Genomic DNA, 19257 nt, shown 5'->3' with positions numbered 1-19257 from the left:
AAAAAAAAAAAAAAAAAACCGTGAAGAAAAAAAGGCAGTTAATTTTACATCCAGCTCAATAGGTTGAAAGATCTCAAGAAATTTCCTTTATCTTACTTAGGCACAAAGTAACTTTTAAGATATTTTTTAAAGGATCCTCAGTGCCCATTTACTTCACAGGATCATCACTGTCATGATTTATTTTTATTTATTATTATTATTATTTTGGTGTTTTGCGATAGGATCTCACTATGTAGTTCAGGCTGGCTTTAGACTCATTATGTAGCCCAGGCTGGCCTCAAACTCGTGGTAATCCTCCTGCCTCTGCCTCCCAAATGCTGGGATTATAGGCGTGTGCTGCCACACCCTGCTCTCATGATTTTTAATGTGCTTTGTCATTCACTTTCTCTTCTTTCTTTGGATTAGATCTCTGTTCTAAGTGTGTTCAAAATTCTAGCCCACTCTCAAAAGCATCATAAAGGATTAAAAAAAATTCAATCTTCTAAAGCAATTCCAGAAGAGTTGTTCTAAAAAGGCTTGAACTAATGTCAGCATTGTAAGACTTGAATTACAAGCCCATGCTAAATGACAAAGGGCCTAGGAGACAGTGCTCTAAACCCCTCGCGTTGTAGCCATAGCCCCGACCTTTGCTCAAACCCTGGTTTAGGAATGTAAGGCAATCTTATACTGTTTAAAATCTGGATCCTGATTAATGTGCAAGTTAGTGATTCTAGACTGTGAGATACATAGAGACCCCAAGTTAATTGTTGAACTGTTTGCTCATCCTGAATGTCTTGGTGGCCTTTGAACCATCCTATAGGTATCTGTTAATCATCAGTGTGTGACTGCTGAGTATGTGACTGCTGACCACCAGCTCAAGTCAGCAGACTTTTCTCCCCTGCCTGCAAGCCTAAAATGTTAATCCCCCTTTTTACGCCCCTATAAAAAGGACCTCAGCCCCTGAGCTGGCGGCTCTCTGAGCCAGCTACTTGGTTCTGAGAGTGCTATCTGGCCAGACTAATAAAGGTCTGTTTATCATCTAGCCTGGTGTGTTCCTTCCTGGGTAACTCTCGTTCCTCCGTTGAGCTCCCGGAGCCTCGCTGAGCTATAGTCCCAGCATGGTGGAGGCCCTTTTGACTGTTCACGGCTTTCGGAAGTAAGGCCTGGGTCTTGCCTCTGGAGCCATCATTGGGCTATAGGACTCAGCATTGTGGAGGCCTTTTGGCTGTTCATGCTCCATGGAGTGGAAGTGAGACTTTGAGTCTTACAAGCATCATTATCCCAAAAGTGAGTACCCAAGACAACAACTTTAATGAACCTTTTTCCCTTGTCTTTCTTTACAAACTTGCCTTTTCTCTTCGTTCCGAAGAGTGCAGCTCACCTGACATCCATTCTTAGAGGGCACAGGGCATAAAACACTGGAATTGGGAACTGAACCCAGGGCCTTCACATAGAGCTACATCCCTAGCCCTTTTTATTTTTTTGTTTTGAGACAGAGTCTTGCTAAATCCCTAAATTCCCAGACTGGCTCAAACTTTGATTCCCTATAGGCACACTACCTGGTCTCTCAACTTGGTCTACCTCTTCTTACTGAGCCGGTGGAGGGCTTTCCCTCTGACTCACCTGAGAAAACTCACACCCATTGTTTTCTTGGATAACCAGCTGCTCCCTCTCTACTAGGAGCACTCTGAGCCCTAGGGATGGGCGAGGACGGGTCCAACCTGCTTTCTTGCTTTCTTGAGGGAAGTAGAGGAAGGCAGTGGGGCTGGATGCCTCAGTTCACTCAGCACCTCGGCAGAGCACTGCCTCCAAGGATGTTATTTCTAAGGCTTTCTCAGAAGACTGGGTTTTAAGAACAATAGGGGTTTCCAGTCTGAAAAGTGCTTTTAATCAGAACAATGGACTCTTAAAAAGCAAAGGGCTGGCAGGGTCCCCACCCCAGCTTTTGTACTGGGAATTGAACCCAGAGCCTTTGCATCTAGCCATATCCCTAGCCTATTATGATTGTTATTGTTGTTCATTTATTTATTTTTTTAAGAAAGGGGCTCACAAGCCTGGCATGGTGGCTCACGCCTGTAATCCCAGCACTAGGGAGGCTGAGGCAGGAGGATCGCTGTGAGTTCAAGACCATCCTGGGCTACATAGTGAGTTTCAAGTCAGTCTCAACTACATAGTGAGACCCTGTCTCAAAACAAACAAACAAACAAACAAACAAAGGGGCTCACTAAATTCCTTGGGCTAGGCTCAAGCTTTTGATCCTCCTGCCTCAGCCTCCCAGAGTGTTGGGATTTCAAAGTGTGCACTACCATACCTGACTGTTTGAGATTTCTTATTAATAGCTACTAGAGTTTTGGCTGTTACAAATTCCTGCAAATTCTGCATGTAAAAATACTAAAGAAAATAAGCAAACAAAAACCAAGATGGTAATGACTATTTGGCAAAACCACCCCACTTTGGTGTTGTCCAGAAATAAGGATTTTGAGGCAAAATGCATGCTTCCGCCATTATCCCCAAAGCACTCGCCTTTGTTAACCGGAGCTGTTTCCTCACAAACATTTACTGCTGGATGTCAAATACTGTGTTCTGTCATGAGATCTGCTTTTTTTTTTTTTTTTTTTTTTTAAGAAGTCAATAAACTTTTAATGGCTATAACTGTTTCAGGGAGCTATTGCAAATATTTTGTAAGAATGTCCTTTCTCTTTCCTGGTTTGGGATTCTCTTGGTTCTTGTGTACTTTTATTAAAATAAAAAGTCATTAGTGTAAAGACTTCCTCTTTTATTTCCAGTCAGGTTTTCATTCACACACTTGAGTACATGACCACAAGTGTGCAGTCAGATGCATTTTGAGCAAGTGAACGTACCTGTGCGAGTGCACCAAGATCAAGAAATGGTGGTTCCAGAACAACCTGTCCGGAGCAATCTGTCCCCACCCATCCTCACCCCAAGGATTGCCACTGCCCTGCCTTTTACTACCTTAGATTTGTCTTGCCTGTGTGGAACTCAATGTAAATGACATTATACAGTGGCTATTTATAGAGTTTTGAAAACGTGGGAATTCATTGCCAGGATTTACAGTTTAAAATATGTCACATAAACATCTGAACTTTCTTTTTCTTTAAAAACAAAATATGTGACAGGATCTCTGTGGTGATGGAACTGTTGTTCTATGTCTTGACTGAATCAGTGTGAACATCTGTGTCCCCTAACTAACTCTCCTTCTACGTGCTCCTGAACTGGCAACACTTTGTCACTGGAACCTTGAGCCAGTCACTTTATCTCTCTGAGCAGCAACATTGTGTGATATTGCACTAGAGCTTTGCAAGATGTTACCACCAGGGACCCTGGGTAAAGGGTACTGGGGACCTCTCTGAGTTATTTCATATAGCTGCATACAAAGTCACAGCATCTCAACATTGAAAGCTTAATTTACAATAAAAAATAATATACTAAACAGCAAACAAAGCTGACAGATGTGAAAATACTGGGGTTGACTTTCTTGTGGCAACAACTGGCTGGAGCTAGGGGCCTGTGGATGGGGACAGTGCTGATGTGCTGCTGACCCCATACCACGTCAGACGGGCCCAGCTCCACGCATTCCTTAGCTGTCTACCCCCAGGCCTGGGTCAGTGCCGGGTAAGGAGCTGGAGCCACAAGAGGTCTCTTTTTTCAGTTGTGTACTATTTCAGGATTGCATTTCCTCAGTCCTGTTCCCCAAGGAGTCTTACCAGATTTTGGTGTATTCGCCTTGTCTATTTGATGTCAGTTTTCATTTTATATCTTTGGAGGGACCTGGGAGGGGCTGTGTGGAGCTCTGCTAGCTGGATGACATCTAAAATCAGAATCACCACCCATCGTGAAATCATTTTTAGTGACATTATTTCCTGGTTTTTGATCCTTCTAACTCCTAAACTGACCCTCCTCCATGGGCCCCTCAATTGGCAACACTCAGCTACAGTCACTAGAACCCTGAACAACTCACTTTATCTCTCTGAGCAGCAACATCCTCATGAAGATTGGGGTCCTGTGTTTCCTACACTGGGGCTCAGCAAAGTCAAGTGTAGGACTGCACTTTTTTCCCAGTCCACAGTACACTGACATGTGGTGCCAAGATCTATGGCTAGGGCAAAGCTCAGACCCTGTGACTCCTACAGTGCAACCTGTAACACCACACTCTTCTGTGTCCTGTCCTGGGAGTCCTCGGATCATGGCTTTGCACATTCTTGCATGGTCAATTTATTTATAATAACTTTATTCTTTTTTTTTTTTTTTTTGAGACAGGGTCTTATTATGTAGTTGAGTCTGACCTGGAACTCACTATGTAGCCCAGGCTGGTCTTGAACTCACAGCGATCCTCCTGCCTCAGCCTTCCAAGTGCTGGGATCACAGACATGTGCCACCATGCCTGGCTTATAATAACTTTAAATACTCTCAGCTTTTGTAGCTATCTCCTTTAGGACCAGTTACATTTCCTGGGGGGTCTGCAGACTATATTTGGGAAGTATTGTCCCAAGTTTTGTCAGTAATCAGAAAGTTCTGGAAAGATTAATAAGTAAGGTATTAAAAAACAAAACAAAATCTGGTTCCACGTTAGCACACTAAAGGCTCTGAGAAGTACTTAGCTTCCAACCAAACAAAATTGTCTCATTTTGTTTGACCCAGCATTTCCTTTTGAATATGAACCCCCCCCCCATTCAATACCCACTAATACCGTGAAGAGTGGTGTTTGTCCTGATGCCAAGTCAGGGTGTGTGTGTGTGGGGGGGGAGCCAGGTCTCCAAAGTTTCCGGAATTTTGAGAGTGTGTCCCTTGATTCTTCGCTCTCTTCTTGTCCACGTTGAGCCCTGGGAATAAGCCTCCCTTCCTAGTGCCCGAGTTATGGACCCCATAGCTCTTCCTCCTGTGAAGTCAACCTGCTCATGCGCTGTCCAGTAAGGGTCTGTAGCCCACTTCGCAGTACTGAGATGGCTGCTGTGAGAAGTGCACAGAGCAGAAAGAAGACTTCCAGTAAATTAAGGGCCCGGACAGAAGGCTGCTGAGGTGAGGCCGGGGCAAACAGAACTGCTGATGAGGACCGCAAGTCAGATCTTGTTGGGTGCTTCAGTCAGCTCCCACGGGCAGGTCGTCTGTGAGCGGCTAATTGCACGTTCAGCGTTCCTCCTGGCGCTGATGTGTGTTTTCGGAGGTAAGCGTACTGTCCCAGTGATGGTTACGGAGGGAGACGCAGGATGGTGTTGAAAGGTCGAGTTTTTTTTCTGTTCTGCTTGGCGCAGCAGCGGCTCTCGTGGAGATTATCTTTTAATTAACCAACAGCTTCTCCTCCTCCCCTCTTTCTATTCTGATTCAGGCAGTGCTTCCAGCAACCACTTTTGCTTACCTATGCTTAAATTCTTACGTATGTGTAAAATTCCATAATAATCCTTATTGGAAGAAAAGTAAAATCTCTTTAGCATTGCTGACAACACTCTTATCTTAAATTTCCATTACTTGTTAGACTTTCTCTGAACTGATTAGAATTTCATGAAAAACCCTCGAAAATGACGCAGACAAAAAACTCACCTTCCATAGCTTTCCCAGTGTTCTGCTTTTTACATCTTATGCTTATTTTGTAGAAGAAGGCCTGCAGAGTTCGGAACTGAAGCCCAGACATACTCCTTCCTGGCTATGTGATCTTGGATAAGTTACAAAATGTTCTTATCTCATTTTCCTCACCTGCGAAATGGGGATATTTGTAAAGTACTTTCTAGAGTTGGTGTGAGATGTAAAGATACTAAAATGGGCTGGGGGTGTAGCTCAGTGGTAGGGCACTAGACTGGCATGTGCTAGGCCTTGGGTTCCATCTCAAATTCTGGGCAAGGGGAGAAAAGGTTAAAAAGAAGTTGGCCAGGATTTAGTTCAGTGGTTCTGCTGCCTGCCTTGCAAGCGCAAGGTCCCGGGTTCGATCCCCAGTGCGCCCCCCAACCAAATTACAAAGTTTTTTGGGTTTTTTTGTACCGGGTATCGAACTTGGGACCTTGTGCTTGCAAGGGAGGTGCGGTGTCACAGAGCTAAATCCTTGACCCAAAAAGAAGTTGTTAAATAGCTGGTATTTATTGCCCTCCCATGCTCTAGCCTGTGACCCAGAGTTCCTATACAGCCTTTGCTGCTTGTCCTTGATTCTGTGCTTTGACACTGCTTGCTCTTTTGTAAACCAATCCTCATTTTTCAGGATTCATATGGATTTAAACTTTTCAGTGAAGCCTTTGCTGTTAGAGTTCATCCTTCTTGTGCTGTTACTACCTGGTATGTACTTTTTTTTTGGTATGTGCTTTATTATGCACATTACCTGGATTTTTGCTAGTTTGAAAGCTCCTTGAGGCTACAATCTTATCATTTTATTCACCACTGAATTCTTGAAGAGATAGTGCCTGATACCAGGTAGTTGCTCAAAACTATTCAAAAAAAAAAAAGAGTAACAGGAAGGGGAAAGAAATGATGGATGGGATTTTGGCACAATCTAAGATCCACTTTAGATAAGATTTCCATGTTTTTTCATCAAACTTTTTCTTTTGGAAGAGATGTAGAGAAGAGAGTGTATAACATTTACTGCACTTACTTGTGCTTCAAATTCTTCCTGATTAGGGGCAGTGGTAGTGGCAGGAGGGAAGGAGGGCTGGTTGGTCAAAGAGTGGCCTGCAGTTACCAGGGAAGGCTGACTGCGGACTCATAGGTAAATTTTTTTTTTTTTTGGTTACCGTGGATCAAACTCAGGATCTTGTGCTTGCAAGGCAGGTGGAGGAACTACTGAGCTAAATCCTTGCCCCTCCCTGGTAAATTCTAAATAGGTGACAGGTGGTGTGGGAAAAGCAAGATTGCTCTGGGGTTGACTTGCAGGTCAGGCAGGCCTGGCTTTGAATTGGCCTGCTTCATACCTGTGGAACCTTGGTCATGCTTCTTATTCACCGAGTTGTAGACTTTGGTCAATTTCCTCTCTCCTTGTCAGCAGCTGTGCCAGAACTCTCTCCTCAGGATTTCTGCTCCCTTATCTCCTTCCCTCACTCTGAGTCAGTGACTTTTCTTCCCTATTTACAATCAGAGCAGAAGCAATTAGATAAGAATTCCTTTGTGGAAGAGGAAAATAAAAAACAGAACTTTATAAACACACACACACACACACACACACACACACACACACATCAAAAACAACAAAAACCTTCAATTTCTACCCCAACCCTTTTGTCTTCAAAGTTAGTCGTATCTGTGTCTGTCCTAAGGTTCCCCTTTATCTCCACTGAGCACATGAATTATCTTCCAAACTGAGATACCGGACTGTGCAAGGAACACTGTTAGTCATTACAGTGGAATAATAAAGTGTGAACCAGAGTGGTTCGAAGCACCTGGAACATTCTTCATCTCTTGTTAATGATGAAAGAGGCACATTTTCTTCTGTCTACGGGATCATTCCTAGAAGCATGTTAACATGCGAAAATCATTCCCTTCCTAAAACCAACAAATAAACCCCAACTAGACAAATAAAACTCTTCCCACCTACACCCCCTTCCAACTACCTCCTTCTCTGTTTTCCTCTATAAGATCCATCCTTGGAAGAGGGAACTTTTTCTTCAGCAACCAGTCCCCTCAATCTTTCATGAGACAGTCTGGCTTCTGGCTTTTCTGAGGAAACTGCTTTTGGCAAGTTCACAAATTTCAAAATCTCCTGGACACTTTGATGTGCATTTGACTTGAATCTCAGCAGCACTAGAAATTTTGTGCATTTGCTAGTTTTTTGAAACACCCCTACCCTCTGGCTTCTGTGATCTTGCTCTCTTGTTAAGTAATTTTCTTCCCTCTTTTTATTCTGGACACAAGTATTCGATCTTTTGAGTTGTCCCCTCTTCTTATCCTTTAAAAAGTAGGTGGTCTCAGCCAGATGTGGTGGTGCATACCTGCAATCCTAGCACTTGGGAAACTGAGGCAGGAGGATCTCTACAAGTTCAGGGCCAGCCTGAATTACAAACAGAGACCTTGCCTAAAAAAAAAAAAAAAAAAAAAAAAAAATAGCCTAGATTCTGTCCTAGGACTTTGCCTTTCCTACCCTGCTCATTTCCACAATTACTTTCTAGAAGGGCTAAAGACGTCAGGCTGGCATCTCCAGCCCATTGCTGTCTTCAGCACCCGGATCTATACATCCTGCTGAGCACTGTCTAAGGGCAAAATGTTAACAAATTTAGTTTGAAGACCTTTTTGTTTGAAGGCTTTTATTTGAGGTTCTAGAATTTGGCAGTTGATAAAATAGGAGTTGTTTTACTTTATTTTAGATGAACATGTATTAATCGTTCATATTAATGGGTTTCGGTGTGAACTTTCAATGTCTGTGTACAGTGTACATAAATCCAAACTGGCTTTCCTTTATCCTGCCAACCTCTGGTGATCAAAACTCCACACTGAAGTCTACTGTTTTTTAGCTTTCACATATGAAGAAGAGGAGATCAACTTTACAGTCAGAAAGGGCTGAAGAAAGTAAACACAGAACCCAAAGCAAATTGGCAATCTCTGTGGTATTTTCTTTAAAGGATTAGGACAGAGCAGACTTCTGTGCCGCTCCATGGACTGCGTCCCTTTTGATCGGTTGTTGTGCATCTCCTGTTTTCGTCTTTAAACCTGGCCGGTTTCAGAGCTGAGTTTGATTACACAGCACCTCACGGGAGTGACTCCATCATGGTTTGGTCTAGTGTGGGTAGGAGGCTAGTGCAAAACAATGGCCTCCCGTAGACCTTGTTTGAACATCTCTGGCTCCACGGGAACCTCAAAGGCATCAATTCCTCAGCTTCTCTATTTCAGTCACCTCCCACCCAGTTACCTCTGCCAGAAACTGGAGAATGACCCTTCAGTGTGTGCTCTCTCTCACTCCCACTTCTGCCATGCCAATCCCCCTCCATTCCATCTCCCTAATGTCTCACAGTTCTTCAGCCTCCCTGTTTCAGTTCAGGTCGCACTCACCCTGCCAGCTGGGCTGCTGATCCTGGAAGCAGCCTCCTGCCTTGCCTTGCCGTTCTCTCGCTATCACATTCAGTGACCTTCTGATCCCTGCACTCAGTGACCTTGACAGATCTGACCAAGGCACTTTTGCTTAAACATTTTCAGCATAGCCTCACTCCCTTTAGGATAAATCCTTAACCCTTATCAGAGGCCTCCTAAAATCTAACCACATAGGATCTCCTGCCTCATCTCATTCACCTTGGTCTTTCAATGTCCTTTGCTTTTTTTTGTTTTGGGTACCAGGGATTGAATCAGGACCTTGCATTTGCAAGGCAGGGACAGCACCACTGAGCTAAATCCCTGGCCCATCCCTTGTTTTGTTTTCTCTCTACCCACATTTTATTTTTCTTTGGCTAGAAAGGCCATGCTTTCTCTTCCCTCCCGGGCTCTGCACCCCCTCTGTCTCCTCCCTGGGAGCACCTCTCAAGTGTCCGTCTCCGATTGCCTACTCGTACATGTCTTCAGAACTTGACACAAAGATAGCTGCAAGAAGTGGTCATGTTGTATGCCGTTGAGTGATTTGTTAGATTTATTTATTTTCTTCAGTCCTTAGAACCACTCTATGATGAAAGCTTCATTAACCTTACAGAATAGCTGAAAAAACAGGGACTCACATACCAGTCAGAGCCATCATTTTATATACAAGCTTGATAATTTTACCATCTTGATGTTGTGCAACTATTATTACTATACTTCTCCAGACATTTTCATATTTCCAAACTGAATCTCTATACCTATTAAACACTAACTCTTTTCCCTTTCCCTTTCCCCCAGCCCTGGCAGCCCCATTCTACTTTCTCTCTCTATGAATTTCACTGTTCTTGGTCCCCTGCTTAAGTAGAATCAGACTTACAGGTTCTGTGACTAACTTATTTGTGACTAACTTGTTTCGCTTGGCATAATGTTTTCAAGGTTCACCCATGTTGAAGCATGGGTCGAATTTCCCTTTTAAGGCTGAACATATTAATATGTCTGTGTATGCCACATTTTGTTTATTAATTCATACTCTGATGGGTATTTGAGTTGTTTCCACCTTTTGGCTAGTGTGATTAATGCTGTTATGAACATGGATATACAAAAAAGTCTGTTGAGTTTTTGCTTTCAATTCTTTTGTTTTGTTTTGGTACCGGGGATTGAACTTGGTCCTTGTGCTTGTGAGGCAGGTGGTGGAACCACTGAGCCAAATCCCCAGCCCTGCATTCAATTCTTGTGTGCATATATTGAGTAGAATTTCCACTTTGTATGGTAATTCTGTTTAATTTTTTGACAAACTACAAAGTGCTTTACCTTCTCCTAGCAGTGCAGAGTCCACCTCCACATTCTTACCAATAGTTACTGCCTGTTTTTAATTTTTATTTTTTTATAACAGTCATTCTAATGGGTGCAATCTTTAACTATGGTTTTGGTTTGTATTTCCCTAGTGATTAATGGTGTTGAAATCTTTTCCTAGGCTTTTTGCTGTTTTGTATCTCCTTTGGAGAAATTCAAATCCCAATTTTCAATTGGGTTTGTTGTTTTTGTCGGGTTGTAATTCTTTATATTTTCTGGACAGCAATTCTTTAGCAGAAATGTGATTTGTAAATATTTCCATCACTCTGTGGGTTGCCTTTCATGACCTTTTAATGGCTGCACTGAATAAAGACAAAGTTCTTTATGAGGCCCACAAGGCCGTGTACGGTTTGGTTTCCCTTATGTCTTCTGTTCTCATTTTCGGGTTATCACCCTTTTCCTCTGCTTCAACTGCAGGAGCTTTTCTTCAAACACTCTAAGCCTACTACCACTTCAGGTCTTCAGGCCTTTCTACTTCCGCTGCCTGAATATTCTTCCTCCTCACTTCATCCAGATTTTTCTTCCGTATCATCTACTGTTGAGAGTCATTCTACATACATTTTCAGGGAAAATCATTTCATAAGTAAAGTATGACTCTAGCTGTCTAAGACCCACGGTCACCTTGCCTGTGAGCCAGCTATGGCGTGTGGAAACAACTCTGTTTTGCCTCCAGTCACATTGAGGTCTCAGTGGTCCATAATACTTTTACTCTCAAGGGCAAGTGTACATCAGCTGAAGACATCCTGGTTCTTCAAGAACCGAGTAGGTAAAACAAACAAAAAAAGAGATAGAGAGAAAGGTTTCACCTGGGGGAAGGACAACTTCTTTATTAGCCTGCTATTTTGGCCCACCTACTATTGTAGAATGCTCTCCTTACTGCCCTCATCAGTATGAGGTCTTGTGACCTAGGATCGTCATCAGCATAAGATCCACATAAACACAGGATTACCACTGCCCGCTAAGTGACCTGACACTCCACTTATTGTGTGGAGCCAATAAATAATGGCTAGCTCGGAATGTCTGTCTTTGCCCATTCCAGCCCCTCATATACTTGAAATTATGCAAGTCTCTACTGTCTTTTTTTTTTTCTTTAGCCCTTGCAGTCCCCCTTTCTAGGCAGAGGAACGATCACCCTCTGGTAATCTAATCAGAGAGGCCATTCCTGACTACCACAGGTTACTTTATTTACTGCTGTATTCCTTGTGGCTAGGAAAATGCCTCGCATGCCATTGTGCTCAAAACTTGCTTGTTAAATGAATGAATTAATAAAATAGGCCTGTGATTCACACTCCGGACCCATACTTCCTAACAAATTACTTTGGATGTTTACACTTCTGGGAAGCCTCTGAGGCTGGCTTAAAGACCCTTCTTTTGTAGTTATTACAATTTAATTTCACAATGTATTATAATCACATATTCATTTGGCTGTGTTGAGGGCAAAAATTGATTTGCTGTCTAGCACCTAGCCTGATATCTGACAATAGGAGTCAGTAGATAATAGAATGAATAAATGTCTCTAAGCCTCAATATCCTTATCTATAAAGTGAGGATATCTTAGAGTTATGGAGATCAGAAATAATATATGCATAATACGCCTACCACAGTTCTGGGTACACAGTGAGCATCTGATAAATTGTAATTTTCATTTATTAATGGTAATTTTTATGTTAAAACTACCATTATTCCAATCAGAATGAAGTAAAATAAAATATCTAATGCTCTTCCTTACTAAATTTGGTGTTGTCACTTACTCAGTGTTAAAGAAACTTGGTGAATGAGGGAGATTGCCCCAATATTATGAAAAGTTACTGTAAGACCTAACTGAACTAAAGTGAGTCCATGTTGGATGAGCAATGGTCCCAGACGCTGTTGTGTACCACTCCCCTTTGTAGTTGCACCCCTACTTTTGCTTAGGAATGTAAAACTGCATAATTTTGTAATCTAAATCCTAGTCTCAACTGGGATTAATGTAAATTAACAGGTGAACATTTAGTAGTTCTGGGTAAATAGATAAAGATTGTTTCACTCTTTGTCTGCCCAGAGGAATGTTTTGAAAACCTTGGGACATTCTGTAAGCATCTTGAGTAGACCCCCACCCTGGCTATCCCCTTATAAAAAGGACCTCAGCCCCAGGGCTGGTGCCTCTCTGAGCTGTTTGGCTCCAGGCATGCCATCTGGCCAGACTAGTAAAGGTCTGTTCCCTTTCCAACATGTCAGGTGTGTTCCTTCCTGGGTGAACCTCGTGGCTGTCGCGCTCTTCGGAGCGGTAAAGTTTTGCTCTTCGGAGTGATAGAATTGAGCTCCTTGGAGTGGTAGTAAGGCCTTAGGTCTTACAGTTACAAAAATGCAGAAAAGTTGTAAGAATTTTACCATGAATACCTGTGTTCTTCAAATAACATTTTGCTTGCTTTATCACTGTCCATCTATTCATCCATCCATCCATCTTGTTTTCTTTGGATGTATTTTGAAACTAAATCACATAAATCAGGATGAATCCCCCTAGATACTTCACCATTGATGAGAAAGTATTTGTTTACAATTCCTTTAAAAATATTAAAGTAAAATTTACATTCACCTAATTGTGTAAATCTTAAAAGTATACCATCCAACAAGTTTTGACAAATGGATAAGGCTGTGTAACCCAAACTTAGGACATGAGGGCCGGGGATTTAGCTCAGTGGCGCAGTTCCTCCAAGTTCGATCCCTGGTGCTGCAAAACAAACAAGAAAAGATGCAGAACATGAATATTACTCTAGAAAGTTCCCTTATGCTCCTCCAATCAATTCCTGCTCCCACACCCTAAAGGACAGTTTTTAAATGATGATCAAAGAATACGTATTATCTTGTTCCTGGTTAATTTTGCTCTACATATTTGTGAGAATTACTCACAAGGTTGTATATATCAAAAATCAATTGTGGGGCTGGGGATTTAGCTCAGTAGCACTGTGCCTGCCTCACAAGCACAAGGTTGTGAGTTCCATCCCCAGTACAAAAAAAAAAATCAAGTGCTTTTTGTTGCTGAGTAGTATTCATTGTATGAAAATGTTCTAGCACATTTATCCATTCTTCAGTTGATGGACCGCTGGGATGTTTCCAGTTTGGGGCTCTTATGAATAAAGCTTCTATGGATATTCTCCTGAAAATCAGTGGATATATGATTTCATTTCTTTTGAGTAAATGTCTTAGAGTGGCATTGCTAGGGTGGTTGTAGATTTACAATATAAGAAAATGCTAGACCTTTCCCCCAAAGGGTCACAGGAACAGTTTTTTTAACATCTTACCTAAGTGTAACCACAAACAATTAAATTTTCCTGTGGGCACTGAGCCTATAGAACTTCACTCAAATACAGTATTTCACCTTATACTTATAGCCAGCCTATGGACAGGCATTATTTCTATTTACATGTGATGCTTTTTGTCATTTAGATGAGGCATGTATGGTTTTCAGGGAAGTAGACAAGCGCATCTAACAAGATCCCTCTTAGTTTGTTGAAAAGAAAGTTTTGTATTATTGTCTGTTTCTTTTTTGTAATAATCTTTTTGGTTTATGTTTTGTGCTCTGAGTAACTACTTTGATAATGATGCATAATGTAATAACTATTGTTATTTTCTTGTTTGATTATGACATTTTATTTATTAAAATTATTTATTATTTTAAATTAATTATTAAAATTATTTATTTTATTAAAAAGATCCCTTTGTCTTCTGGGACATTCTTCAACTTGATCTTCAAAGACACCCTTCCTGTCCAGCCCATACCATCTATCTAGCTTCCCTGAAGAGTAAGTGAATAGTTAAATTTCAATGTCTCTTCCTTGGGCTGCCTAACAACTGCCTGATACCTGTTCTCTATAATTAAGAGAGGAGCCTGAGCAGAGGCATTACCAGAGAGGTGGGTGTAAACTGCCCTGAGGTGAGGAGGTACAACAGTGTTCCTCCCACTGTTTTTCTGAACTCCTGGAGCCCAGCCTCAGAGCCAGATCTGCTTGGGAATATATGCAGGAAACCCAAGGTACAAGGAGCACCAAAGGGAACGCATTTATTCTCTCAGGCCTATAACTGCCAGCCAGGATTCTGCCTTCTTAACTTCCTCTCTTATCTTTAGCAAGCTTTCTAAAGCAGAGAGTTTTGAACAAGGATGATTCTGACTGGAGTCATTAGTTAGGTGAGTCTGAGAGTCCCTGAGTCTTCTGAAACTGGTAGTAAATCTGCCTTTTTCCTTCTGGGTCCTTGGCCAGGGGCTCAAGAGAAATTCAGGAGAGGAAGTGGTAGTTGATGTCTGAAGGCGCCAGTCTTCTTCCTCCTCTTCCTTCATTTTTCTCTTTAATGATTCTGGGATATACAAAAGTAATTCCACTCTCAGGAGATCCTTCTTGAAGTCTCTCTCCCCGCCATGTTTACTGGCTCGTTACAAAGGATATTACAAGGGGTTCAGGTGAAGCAGAGACGCATAGGGAAGGCACGTGGGAAGCCCCCCACCCCATGAACCATCAGATCATGTATTAGGCACCCCCAGCTGGGGTATTTGTCAGGACCAAGTCCTCATTCCCCAGATGCTCATGTGTGTCCAGACTCTCACCAGCTTGCTGCTTTCTCCCTGTGCTCTGGGGTTGTGGGGTTGTCATGTGCTCATCCATCTGACCCAGCAGGAAGGACTCTGTTTCTCCCCTGTCTTTCCAGAATTCCTATTTAGCTCTTAAGGATCGATTTCAAAAGTCACAAACATTGCAAATACTTGTTTACAGAGTGACAGCACGTGGCCACAGCAGGGAAGCGAGGTGCCTGTGTGAGCCGCCCCAGACTTGGGCACTTTGGCAGAGTTCTAGCAGAGCTGCCTGCTGCTGCAGAAGCTCCTCCGGGAGGCAGACTTTGGACATAGAGTTTGCTGGGCTTCGTTCTAACCTGTCCGGGCTCCAGCCGATCAGTCTTTTTGATTTGCCACCTGACTGGTATCTAAAGACCCGACAGAGTATGCAGCAATTTACAATCTGTCAGATTGGATTGCCTGTATTCTCCAGTATTGAAGGAGAGTCAAACATGTATATAGCCCATTCATGTGACTTTTTTCTCTTCCCTACAATGTTTGAGATTTTGGGGCCAGGGATTTAGCTCAGTGGTTCTGCCGCCTGCCTTGCAAATGCAAGGACCCGAGTTCAATCCCAGGTACCCCCCCAAAAAAAGAGATTTTGGACACAGAATTCTCTTTCCAGGTATCTGGTGTTCAGTTTTTGAATTAATATGGCTTCAAGTATAACAACTTTCTCAAAAAAGGAATTCCATATATGAATGAAGAACAGGAGAAGAAAATTAAGCATAGTATCCTGACAGGGAACTGGAAATTTCAAAGCTCTATGGATAAAGATCAAATCAAGGGGGGTGATTGATGAGGTGATGCGGTGGCTGGACCTGGCCAAGGAAGGTGACCAGATGACTCTGCCTGGTATGCAGCTGGTGCTGAGGCAGGCTCTGCGCAACATCTGGACAGTGCTAAGAGATGGCGGGGTGATAGGCAAGAAGGTAAGCCAGCAGCATCGCTGGTACCTTGGGCACACATCTAGTGATCGAGACAGCTGTTGGAAGGAGCAGCAGGTTCTGCTCTCTGCGAGGGGTTTATCTGTCTTTTTCCAGATGCTGGTGCAAGCCCAGAAGCCCTTAGGGATATGACACGATGATGAATCTGCTGCGTCTCCAGGAGAAGTTCTTCAGACCCCTCCCTGAAAGCTATGATCAGTTTAAGCAGAATATCCACAACCTATTTCCTGTTCTTACTGACACCAAGAATGTTACAAAGGTATCTGGGAGGAGCTGCATTTCCCGCGGTTTCCAACCTCTTGGAAGTATACGAAGTGCTGAGCAGTAACTTGAATCCCACCAAGGATTCTGTACCAGTGATTGTTCATGGAAACAAATGCGAAAAATATGCCAAGATGAAGTGCCCCCACGGAGCAGGATATGATGTCTTCCTGTGCAGGCCACTTCTTTTGAAAGTGGCACACCTAGCCAGGCATGGTGGTACATGCCTGTAATCCCAGCACGTGGGAGGCTGTGGCAGGAGGATCCCTGTGAGTTTGAGACCCGCCTGGGCTACATAGTGAGTTCCAGGTCAGTCTCAACCACATAGTGAGACCCTGTCTCAAGCCCCAACCCCCCAAATTAACTTCTTGGGTCTGGATTATCCCAGGGTCTGGCCTCCCATCTTCATCCTCACTGTCAGGCGGAGGCTTGGGGTCAGTGAGCAGCAAGTCTATGGCGAGTTCCAGAACCTCAGCAAGTCTGACATCAGATGGCTCACTTGAAGCCAGCTCCTGACCAGTAAGTTTAAGGGTGTCCACCGTGCCCTGAAGGAGTACAGGTGCCACCTAAGCCTGTAGGTTTCCCTGTACTGTTACTAGAGACACGTCTGCCCCCGCCCCCCATCAACGGTGTATTACAAGTCTGCAGTGAAGTTGCTGCCTGGGCCTTGCTTGGATTTCTTCTGGGACTATCCAGCCCCTGAGTGCAGCCAGCCTCTGGAAGCCTCTGTCCATCTGTTTGTCCCCAGTCCTTCCTGGGATGGCCTTCCTGGATTTTGTTTCTGTAAATCATATATGGTTTGCATGTGGATCTGCGTGGTCTTAACTATCAATTTTGTTGTTTTGAAAGTAAAATTATATATATGCCACAAATGATGACGAAATCCTTGCATAGAAAAAAATGTTTACATACACACTATTTCTTCCCATCTTCTTCATCATCTTCTTCTTCTTCTTTTTTTTTTTTTTTTTTTTTTTTTTTTTTTTGGTTTTTTGAGACAGGGTCTCACTATGTAGTTGAGACTGACCTGTATGGTCTTCAACTCACAGCGATCCTCTTGCCTCAGCCTCCAGAGTGCTGGGATTACAAGCGTGTGCCACCATGCCCAGCTCCATCTTCTTTTGACTGTTATTTCCTCCCAGGCAGAAATACCTTATTCTACTTTGTGTGTCTATCCCAGTTTATAGACAGCATTCAGTAAGATTTTTTTCTTAGGATATATAGATAGTAGCAACTTTTGAGTCAATAAATGCTGCATTTGAACCACACTAAAAGGTAAATTATTTATTTCCTTGCTTCACAGAGTGCAGATTTAATCTTGTGGTAAAACAAAACAAAAACCAAACAAAAAAGAAAAGAGAAAATTCCACGAAAAGAGAGAAATTACAGAAATGAAAAAAAAAGTATTTTTTTTTTAATTTAGGAAGGATGTTGCAGGCCAGCAATCCTTTGTCTTCTGAGCCCCCAATGAGTTTCATACTGCCTGAGGCCTACATGGCCACTGGAAATACTTTTGGGAAACGTAGTATTTGGACAGATGAAGTACTTTCAAAACTATGGGTATGTCACAAATTTTAATGCCAATCATAAATTTTCTCTGGAAATGTTTAAGGCAAAAGTGATAGTTGGGCGTGGTGGGGCATGCCCGTATTACCAACATTTGGAAGGCTAAGGGAGGAGGATCACCATAAATTCATGGCCAGCCTTGGCTACATAGTGAGTTCAAGACCAGCCTGAATTCCACACGGAGCCCTTGTCTCAGAAAAAAAGTAAAATAAATTTGGCCGGGGATTTAGCTCAGTGGTTCCACCACCTGTCTGGCAAGTGCAAGGACTGCAGTTTGATCCCCTCCTCCCCCACAAAAAGTTATGTTGGAAAACTTCCCTATTCCCTTCTCTCCCCTCTCTTCTCTTTCCCTTGTAGTGTTGGATTGAATTCCTGACCCACACACCCAGCCCTACTTTTCCTCTTTTTAATCTCTGATTAAACCCCTCCTTCTTTTCCTCTCATTTGCATAGATGTCAATTACTACTTAGGCTGTTTGTAGATAGCTCTGATTTTTTTTTTTTTTTTTTTGTAGTGCTGGGGATTGAACCAGGGCTTTGAGTACACTAGACAATTACTCTACCATTTTTTTGCCTCTCCAGTTGATGCCTCTTAGTTTTGCTCAACTCTTTTTCCCCCCTTTGGTACCAGGGATGGAATTCAGGACCTTGCGCTTTCCAGGCAGGCACGACACCACTGAGCTAAATGCCCTGCCCCATGCCTCTCAGTTTTGATCAAAGTCCTGCTGCCTGGCATCTGAGGAACTCCGAGGTACAATTGCCCTTTTTTATTTAGCATTTTCTCTTAACCACTTCAGCCCTTGGCCTCCTTCCTTGCCCAGGGAGGGGAACAGGTGACTTGGAGCTTCTCTAGCTAATTGGAAGGAACCCGGCGTTGCTGAGCACACAGCCAGGAACTTGACCTCTGCGAGGAATGGGATATGGGTAGCTATGTCTCTCCTAGCAGGGCTGACAGCCAACTCTTAGCTACTGGGAGGGATTCTTCTCCCACAACAGGCAGTCTGTTCAGCTTTTCCTGCCCTGATTCCTCTCCTGCTGCGGGTTACTGTGTCCCTGAGCTCTTTGGTAACTCTACCTCTCACCAGATTTTACAATTTGCTGTAGATTTCAAAACCCTAGGCTCCACTCTCCTTCCTCTCAGGTTGCATTTTCTTGCAAAGTTGAAAGCCAACCAAAAAGATCAAGTTTCCTTTAATCCTTCTTTCAGGCTCTTGGAGCTGACCTCTTTAACCTGCATACCAGAAAGGCTGTATCTTACTGATCACCATGTTGAAGTTTCCCCAACATCCCAGCATACTGAGTTTAGGTTGCTCAGAATGACCTAGAAGCTGACAAAGAAGCCAGGCACTGTTTTTTTTTTTCCTTTTCTTTCAGAAACACCTGCACAGTAACATGTTCTTGCCAGCACACAGCTGATGTCCATTGGGGGCAGCCACTGAGCTTCTCTGTTCTAACAGAATGGAGTTTTGTTGTGTCTATTTTTTGTTTTTTTTTCCCCCTAGGCTCACATCATCTTTCTGCTGGACTTCTTTTTAAATTTTTTTTCTATAATTTGCCTCTCTTTTGCTGAGGTATT

At 43.0% G+C, this 19257-nt stretch overlaps 1 long non-coding RNA gene and 1 pseudogene across 1 annotated transcript in view; one reads left to right on the top strand and one right to left on the bottom strand.

Annotated features, from left to right (window-relative positions):
- The window catches only part of LOC117286283, a 21513-nt gene extending 8490 nt beyond the window's left edge, over positions 1 to 13023 (bottom strand). Inside the window, exons 1-2 of the long non-coding RNA XR_004517371.1 lie at positions 12899 to 13023; positions 6888 to 7037 (exon numbers count right to left, since the gene is read on the bottom strand). This is a non-coding gene — a long non-coding RNA (uncharacterized LOC117286283). The remainder of the gene's footprint in view (positions 1 to 6887; positions 7038 to 12898) is intronic.
- Positions 13024 to 14716: 1693 nt separating this feature from the next.
- Positions 14717 to 16781, top strand: LOC104865694 (annotated as a pseudogene).
- Positions 16782 to 19257: the final 2476 nt, after the last annotated feature.

The sequence above is a fragment of the Fukomys damarensis genome, unplaced genomic scaffold, assembly GCF_012274545.1.
Source record: "Fukomys damarensis isolate Sample0158 unplaced genomic scaffold, DMR_v1.0_HiC HiC_scaffold_16, whole genome shotgun sequence".
NCBI classification, from domain to species: domain Eukaryota; kingdom Metazoa; phylum Chordata; class Mammalia; order Rodentia; family Bathyergidae; genus Fukomys; species Fukomys damarensis.
This window is presented reverse-complemented; position numbering and strand designations above follow the sequence as displayed.